A 9,727-nucleotide genomic window follows, 5' to 3' on the forward strand; every position below is an offset into this window, starting at 1 on the left:
AGAAACAAGGTCATTTGAGACTTGTGTTTTTCTTGTGAATCAATTGTAATGCTTTAGAGGCTTGTACATGTGACAACCAGATTTTGGGGGTATTTTTGAGTTGATTATAAATTTCCACATTTTATTGTAATGGTTGAGTTTTAGGGTGACTTGTCTTGGTGGGATAAGACGAGTGCCATCACGTCCATTTTTGGGTCGTGACAATTATTAACTCTTTTCCGATTAAAATAAGGATGATAAGGACACAAATAATTTGTGATAAAAGTCATATTCTGATTGTTATTTGCAAGTTTTTGTTTTTGGGTAATGCTAAATGGCCAAAAAATTTGGCCAGAAATTTAAAAAGTGTATAATATTTTTTTAATTTTAAAATAAACTAATCTTTTTTTATTTTTAATTAAAAGGTATTAAAGTTAAAAGGTAAAATGTTCAAAAAAGTAAAATAACATAGGTAAAATACCATTTTTGGCCAAATTCTGGCCAAAAGAATTTTTCCTTTTTTTCCCCACTCACTGGTCTTGTTCATTCTTTCTAGGATAAATTCATGATGGTTATGTTGAAGTGTGTGTACGATAATTGTTTTCACCTTATTAATGAGAATCTGATTTTTCGCGCCTTGTAATCTTCTTTCCATTCCCCCAATTTAAAAAAGAAACAGTTGGTTACCATTACGATTCTTGATTGATGGGACTATCATAAACTCCATCCGTTCACTTTTACTTGTTACCTATTTCTAAAATTGATTTTCATTTTTACTTATCACTTTTGACATACCAAGAAAAGATAATTTGTTTTTCATGTTTTACCCTTAATGTTAAATATTATTCTTCATGTCATTTTTCAAGATCCAATACTAAACATTTATTAATAGGGATGATATGGTAAAATGCTTATACCAAAAATTATTTTTTAATAGTATATCAAGTCAAACCGTGATAAGTAAAAGTGAACGAAAAAAGTATTTGTCGTGATTGCATGCATTATTAGATGTGACTCTAAAAAATTTCCCGTCATGGAAACCATACAAATTGAACAATCCAAAAGTCTCTAGAGAATAGAGATCAACATCAAATCATATTTTCCAAAATTGAAATCACATACTATAATGATTTTTTAGAAAAATAATTTTAGAAATAGAAAAGAAAAAAACCACCGTTAATAGTGTAATCACTCTCCAAATGTGCTTGTTTTTCCTAGATCCAGTGACTGGTGAATCATCGATAAAAGAGCAGATTTTCGAGAAATAGGTTGTTGTCATGAATGTTATTACTAGTAGAAGTTTAGCATAATATATAAATATGTCTTTTAATTTGATTTCAGCTTGTTTTTATGTCCTTTAACTCTGTCTATATACAAGTAGACACTTAAGCTTGTATAAAATTGAATAAGTAAACACATCATGTCCTACGTTTTAACTCACCTATAGTCTCCTTGTAATGACTAATGATTGATTATATATGTATATATGAATGTCATATGTGTTGGAGGTCAATTTTTGCTGGATGATTCATTAGAGTTTAATTTACAGGAACCTTTGAAACTTCCAACAAAATCTTGTGTAGTGCTTGAGGTTTCGACAGAAATGGCGAATGATCAGAGCCTTCCATCTGGATAACTTGTTGAGGTGTATTTGAATCTATCATTGCCTCCTGAAGGGACACTGAAATAGCAAAATCTTCTAACGTTTTTACGAAGAATCTTGGGATAGAACCATAATTTGTTGCAGATAGGGAAAACTTCTCTGTCAATGGTGCAAAAGGGATTGGCCTCAATAACACTGATGTCAATTAAACATCCTTAAATCGAAATAAGCATAAAAAATGGCTTTCTCTAGTGAAAGCAAAATATTTGGACAGAGAACTCTGTTCTAGAATACATATACCTTAGCAGTTATTTGATTGAACATGACATCTTTCAACAATGATTTGTCGAAATCAATTGCAGTTGGAGCATGATTCTTGCAATTTGCATAAAGAAACTTTTGAGAACATTGACAAAGATCGTTCATCCAATCTTCACAGACATAACCAATTAGATATGTTGTCATGTTAATTGAGTTACTTACTAGGCTGGAGAATTAGTAACCAAACCTGCATTGAGAACATATCGAGTACACTTTGTCCATTCTTCAACATTATAGTAGCAATGAAAACCGCCTTAGATACTTTTGATCGATGCAACTCCACTGCATAAGAAACACAAGCATCTCCAATATCGTGTCCAACCAGTATAACCTGCATCAAGAAAGAACCAATTTACACGCCTTTCAATATTTAAGTTTGAGAAAGCACCAATGTGCGCACATTTTCATTTTGAACAAGTCAAGGTACATATTCGAACAACGTGGTAATGTTGTTGAAGTCAAAAGAATGAGCACCAGAGCCAGTAAAGTCTATGGCATCAACTTGATATCCTGTTTCTTTGAGTAGTGTTGCAGTTTTGTACCAACACCAAGCACCAAAACCGCCTCCATGGACAAGAACATAATGTTTGGTCTCTAAATTTTCAAGTTCTGTATCCTGAGAAGGTCAAATAATAATAACAAAAGTTATCAGCCAAACAAATGAAGAATAAATGTGGACAACGCGACATAACTCATTTGAGGAGAGTGAGATACAATACAATACTAACAATCTGCATATTCTTCTGTACTAGTGAGAGTTGAGCCCAAACACAAATCTTTATGAGTATGGTTTTCTTCAGAAGCGGAATCAGAATTTTTAGTTTATGGGTTCGAAACTACAATCTTTTCTGCTTACTGGTTTTAATTAGATTATTTATATGTATATTAAGAGAATTTTTTAAAGGGAAAAAGGACAAATATACCCCTAAACTAAAGTAAATGGTATGCAAATATCCCTCGTCATACTTTTGGAACATTGGTGCCCCTGCCGTCCAAAAACTAGAGCATATATATACCCTTTATACTAACGGACATACAATGTCATAATCTTATCCATCGATCCGACATTTATCGATGGATAAGATTGCTCCACGTGTCCTTATTTAGTCTTCCGTTAGATTGAAGGGCATATATGCTTTAGTTTTTGGATGGCATGGGCACCAATGTCCCAAAAGTATGACAGAGGGTATCTGCATATCATTTACGATAGTTCGGGGATATATTTATCCTTTTTTTCCTTTTTTAAATAAACTTAAATTAAGGTTGGCTCTACTATGAAATTTGGCAACTAAATAATGTTTTTTGGTGAGTTTTCACTAAACAAGCAATTTCAATGTATAGGACTTAACAAATCCTTAATATTAAAAACAGGGGAAAAGAGACAAATATATCCCTCAACGTTGCGATTTAGAGTTGATATACCTATCATTAAAAATATGATACATATACATGTTAGTAATTTCTATTTTGTGGATTCACATGTTAATATATTATACGTAGATATTATATCATAAAGTAGCCCATTGTATAATCTAATAAAGTATTAAAGTTTGGGGACTAAAAATTAATATCTATTAATATAAGTTTATTTTAGAAAGCTTGAAACTCATTGACCTTTTCTTAAGTCTATGGAGACTTATTGAAAAAGTACCATTTAAACCTGAAAATGTACCTTTCTTGAAAAGACACTTCAAAATCTTTTTAAAAGGTTTGGTCCTTGAACCAGAAGAAATACTTTGTCTTTTCTCTCCATCTCAGAAAAGAACACTAAGAAAGTAATCTTCAAGATTTTAAAAGATCAAGTTCATCATTTTGAAAGACCAAGTTCATTAATCAAGTTGTTTTCTTCTTCAATCAAGTTATTGCAATGATGGAACAAGGTTAGTGTTCCTACCATTCTTCTAGATTAATATTTATGTCTAGTAATTTACTTGTAATCTTTGCTGAATTCTTTAAAGTTATCTAAAAAGTGGTATCAGAGCACGATCTAGTTAGATCGTTAACATAGAATAAAAATAAAATTCAATTTTGAGAAGTATCTTCACACTGTTTTTTTAAAGGTTGTCTTCATTTTTTTTTTGTCTTTCTCATCTGTGGGATCCATTCCCAAGTGTCGAATTTTGATAAATCTCACAATTTTAAATGTTGACAAGATTTAGAAGAAATTGGATATACTTGTACCAATTTACTTGGCTAATTTTTTTAGCTTTCCTTAAAGTCAAATATTAGTAACCTGTGAAAAAGAAAAAAATTATTTATTTTCTGTAGCATATTTGGAGGCTACTGCATTTGTCCTCTATAAAAGGGAGGATCATTATTCATTCTCAAATACTCCAAAAACAAAGGAGAGAAAAGAAGATTGAGCTATCACAGAGGGAAATAATATGTGAGGAAACACAGAAAGTGTGAGTGATATCGTAGTGAGGTTGGTAGATCAAAAGAGGGTTATTTATTTTGAGTGTGTAGTGGTCTTTGGAGTTTTTACTCAGACCGACAAGTGCAAAACATCTTTAATATAGTGATATCAGTTGCTCCTCTCGGACTGTGATTTTTTTCTTATTTAGGAGGGCTTCCATGTAAAATCTTAGTGTCATTATTGCTCTTTTATTCTTGTTGATTTAAAGTTGTTGTGTTACGCTTTTATTGCTTTTATTACAGCAAATATTATTTCTATGGCGGACTTAATCCCAACAATTGGTACGAGAGCACAGTATCTACTCATTTACATAATTTCTTTTGTGGCCTATCGTACTATACTAATCAGTAATCACGCAGCTAGCAAATCTCGGAGTAAAGATCGAAGAGAAAGATAAATCCATAGTGCTCCTAAACTCCTTTCCATCTTCTTACGTAAGGACTCTATTGAGCTGAATGATGTCACATCAACTTTTCTACTTAATGAGAAGATAAGAAAAAAATTCTAAAAACCATGGGCATGCTCTTATCACAGAAAGTAGAAGTAGGAGTTACCAAAAGTGTTCGAGCAGCTACGATATATCCAGAGCATGTAGAAAGTCCAAGGTCTGATCAAAATCAAAGGTCAGAAATTGCTACAATTGCGATCAACCAGGTCACTTCAAAAGAGATTGTCCTAATCTAAAAAAGGGCAAAGGAGAAAGCAGTGGCCAAAAGAACGATGACAACAGAGTTTCCATGGTGCAAGATAATGATAATGTTGTTCCTTCATAAATGAAGAAGAGGAATGCATGCACTTAGCAGGTGTAGAGTCGGAATGGGTGGTCGACACAACAACATCATATCATGCCACGTCAATAAGAGATCCTTTTTTACAGATATGTAGCAGGTAATTTTGGCAATGTGAAAATGGGTAACACAAGTTACTAAAAAATAACGGGGATCAGAGACATTTGCACAAAGACAAACGTCGGATGCACATTGGTTTTGAAAGATGTGCGCCATATACCTGATATGCGAATGGACTTGATCTCGAGAGTTTCTTTGGACCGAGATGGATATGAGAATTACTTTGCAAATAAAAAATGGAGACTCACCAAATGGGGCATTGGTGAGTCTAGTTTTTGTATAAGAGATCTTGAAAATATTTGGTGCTGGCACGGACACCTAATACCTAGTTTTTGTATAAGAGAACTTGAAAATATAACAAAAGAGGATACTAGAAAAAGGGTCATATTTATCTTTTTATTGTTAAATGTTTAATTTTATTATTCATTATCCTATTAGTTCATACATAAGCTTTTAATATTAGGGAAATAAACTACATAAATTTCACTAGCTTAGGTTGTAATTACTAAAATTTTCAATAGTTTCAAATATTAGTTCCTCTACAATATTTCATGCTTAGGATACACGATTCTAAATCCGTAAGATACATGTATCTGTCGAATTTTAAAATAGAGATACATATTTTACTTGTGTAAATTAATTAGTTGTAACTAATTTCCTTAATTAGAGGAGTAATTGAAGATTTTTCAGAATATATGGACAATTAATTCTGTAAATTTAAATTAATTAAATCCCTTAATATAAGGCGAAAATCAAGAGTGTATCTATGTTTAATTAATTTCATTTTATCATTCTTTGAAATAATAAATTTAATATTATTAATAAAAGACAAAAACATGTATATCTTGGTCATGTAATTTGATTAATTTCATTTTATAAAATAATATATTCATTAATTTGATGTATCTATCATCAATATATGATGTATCCAACAAGTTAAACACTTAGATATACATGAGTATCATACAAGTACATTCATATGTATCATAAAAGTATCTAGTATTAATTTCATGTATCTATTTGTATGATCTAATAATATTTTATATATCTTTTATATGTATAATTTAATGTATCAAGCATCAATTTCATATGTTATATCCAAAACAACATGTATCTCAAATACATAGTAAACATATACATCTAATTATGTGTATCTAAGTATGAAATATAACTGAAACATATAAATTTAGAAACAAATCATGATTGTGGAGTATCTGTCGTATCATTAATAAAAAAAAAAGTAAAAAATTTCAAAATTGTTTCCTTTTTTTTAGCATCTAAATTTTTTTCTCATAGATTATATATAAGCGGCTACAGAAGCAATTCATGGACGACATGCCAGCTTCCAGCTAGGGGCATTTATGGTATTTTACATTTTCTGTGCTTTAAAAGGATTGTATGATATTGCTTCATAGGTGTACTCTTTTTTGTTGGACATAAAAACAATGCTTATGATGTCTTCTTTGTTTCTTTTTTGTTTTATCTGCTTTTAATGCTTGTGGGGCCTCCCATTACTTCATATATCATTCTATTTTATTTTTACACATTTCATAGCTTCTTGAAAAACATCAATTTATCCTTTTATTTTTATCTATAAAATATGATAAGAAATTCAGATACTATATTCCATTTTGTTTTAACTTGTTTGATTATTTTTTTCATGAAGTTTTACAAAATTAAGAGCATTTTCACATTTTGTGGTTTTAAATAAAAAATTATGTCAAATATATCAAAATATCTTTTAATATTATGATTTTAAATTTACTATGTGAAAAATTAAAATTAAAAATGTTATTAAATAGGAAAAGAGTCATTTTTAAGCGAACTAAAAAAAGGTAGATTAAATAATTGAAATGGATGGAGCAATTTTAAGAATGAAATATTATAACATTTTTACAACATACACTATAAATCACAATAGTTAACAACTTAAATAGAGTCTACAAACATACTACTCTTAAACATACGTTATATGTTTGAAAATTCTATAAATCACAATAATTAACAACTTAAAATATTCTATTATATATTTAGAAGGAAAAATTGTGCATTATAGAAACTATTAATTCAAAATAAATGTTATAACTATATAGTTTCATTTAATTCTAATTCGTAGCAAACATATTGTCATTCGCCTCTCTCCCCTGAATCTTGCTCGCCACTCTCTGGCTCGCCTCTCTCACTTTATACATACACAAATGTATAAATTGTTTTTGTGTTTATATAAAGCGAGATAAAATTGTATATACAAATACAAATACATATTTCTTTGTTATATACACTTATAATTATACAATATAACTCTTCCCCTGCCCGGTTTTCTCTTTCTCGCTTCATACAAACACACATTCAAATATTTTAATTTGATTCAATTGTATACAAATTTAAATTTTATGCAGATATACAAACACATAAAGTTGAATTGAGAGGCTACCAGCAATTTATACAAATGGCCTGCCAGTGAAATTATACAAATCTGAAGCTCCTGTCAGCGAGTTATCACAATTATCTAACTGATATGCATATATAATCGCTGCAATTTTATACAAATGAGATGCCTGCCTTCGATTTATGCAAATCAGATGTTCAAATAGTAAATTTTTAGCTATAGAACGCTAATATAATTTTTATGTTTGCTATTCCTAAAATTCGCTCTAGTTAAAATGATGTTAAAAGTACTATAAATCACAAGAATTAACAAGTTAAAAATATTTTTTTTAAATAGAAAAAAATTAGTTGACTCTTGAAATTCTATTAGTGACACATGAATTTGAATAGATGGAACAACATATATTATTGAAAGTTATGTAAACAATACTATAAATCACACAAATTAACAATTGAAAATACTTGATAGAATATATATTGTAACGACCTGATTTCGTCAGTAGGGAAAAACCAATGGAAAAAGAATTGGACCAGAAAAACTTTTGAGTAGTAACTTGAAATTTCCTAGCCTAGTCCAGATTTGCACGAAATTGGAGTCAGGCAAGTATATTGAAATCTAGTAATGAATGAGAAGTGTAATAATGAAATTGATTGTGTGAGTGGATAACTAAGACGTTAAGAAACCCGTACGACTTTATGGAATTGAATTCGGGCGAGTAGAACACCCAAAATCGATCTTAGCGTGAATGGGTAGTTTCTAAGTGTCGTTGGTTGAAGGTGTATTGTGAAATGGGGGTATTGGATTTATTAAAATTGCTCACTGTTCCGTGCAAGCTGCTATAGCGGGATTTCTGCCGCTAGGGGGGATTCTGTAGCGGGGTGGTATCGTTGTGGCGGGGCAGACGCGACTTAAGTCGGAAATAAAGCCCCAAAATTGTTATATTCTGCAAGTTTCGACTTTGAGAACTAGAAGACGACCCCAGGTGCTTCCTTGACAGTTTTCTCCCATTCTTGAGGCTAAAGGTAAGGTTTTAAGTTCCCGAATCCATTTTTCGATCCGTAGAATGTAAATTCGTGGGTGATTATCGATGGGGGAAGGTTTTGATCTAGAAATTATGGTGGAAAAATCCCTAACCTGGGTATGCGGATCAAGGGTTTGGCCTAGGGTTGATAATGGTGATTATAAACTGGGTAATTAGGCCTTGTTTATTGATCCTTGCGTTAATTGTATGTTTTAGACCACGACAAGCGGGAAGAATCTGGAAAAGGAAGATTCAAGTGTCTTTAGGGGATTCAAGCTTGGATTTGAGGTAGGTGATGGTTGTGTTTTCATGTTGGTGTGGTATATGTTTGTAATTGCTCATTATAATGCATGTATGTATGCGAATGTTGCATTATTGATTACTGATGTGAGGCTAAAATACATATTTTATCATTATTTCCTCACATTTTATTATTTATATTTTGTCCTTTTTTGAGCATTAATTTATGAATTGTGTTAAATGGTATATTTTATTTGTAGGATTAAATTGGTGGAAAAATGAAGAAGTTTGGAGCTAAAACGAATTAAAGATGGAAGGTTGAAGAAGGAAATCAAGCAAGCAGCTTAATGGATTAAATTAAATAAAATAATATATTTATGTATATAAGGAAAGGCGGCTGCAATTAGAAATTTTCAATTTACCTCTACTGTACACGTCTCACAATGGAAGGCTACAACAGCAAAAGAAAATTGACGCGGACAGCTTCAACCGAAAATAAAAAGGAATTCAATTCCTTTTGGTTTTGATTTCCTAATTTAAGATGGACTCAATTATTTTATTTAGGGTTTCTATATCTATAAATATGGCATGAAAAGTTATTCTTTTGGGAAAAAGGAGGCCAAGAACCAAGATACAAGACACAATATAAATTTTCTTCTAGCTTAGGAACTTTGGAAAAGCCGCCGTGGAGGCCGGAGAATTGTGGTTTATTCTTTCTTCTCCTTTATTATTTATTTGTATTCGTGATTAATAAAAGATAGTTTAGCTATTGTTCTTAACTTTTTATGATTAACACAAGCATATTTATTTTAATAAATTTTGATTGTATTTTTGAGAGAATGAGTAGCTAACTTTCATAACTAGGGTTGTGGGAACCATGATCGATTAACAAAGTATGAATAGTAAATAA

General features: G+C 30.9%; 1 pseudogene; it reads right to left on the reverse strand.

Moving 5' to 3' along the window:
* Window positions 1–1,517: 1,517 nt before the first annotated feature.
* LOC102578971 (putative methylesterase 13, chloroplastic) overlaps window positions 1,518–9,727 on the reverse strand; it is a 12,059-nt pseudogene continuing 3,849 nt past the window's right edge.

The sequence above is a fragment of the Solanum tuberosum genome, unplaced genomic scaffold, assembly GCF_000226075.1.
Source record: "Solanum tuberosum cultivar DM 1-3 516 R44 unplaced genomic scaffold, SolTub_3.0 scf00622, whole genome shotgun sequence".
Lineage (NCBI taxonomy): Eukaryota > Viridiplantae > Streptophyta > Magnoliopsida > Solanales > Solanaceae > Solanum > Solanum tuberosum.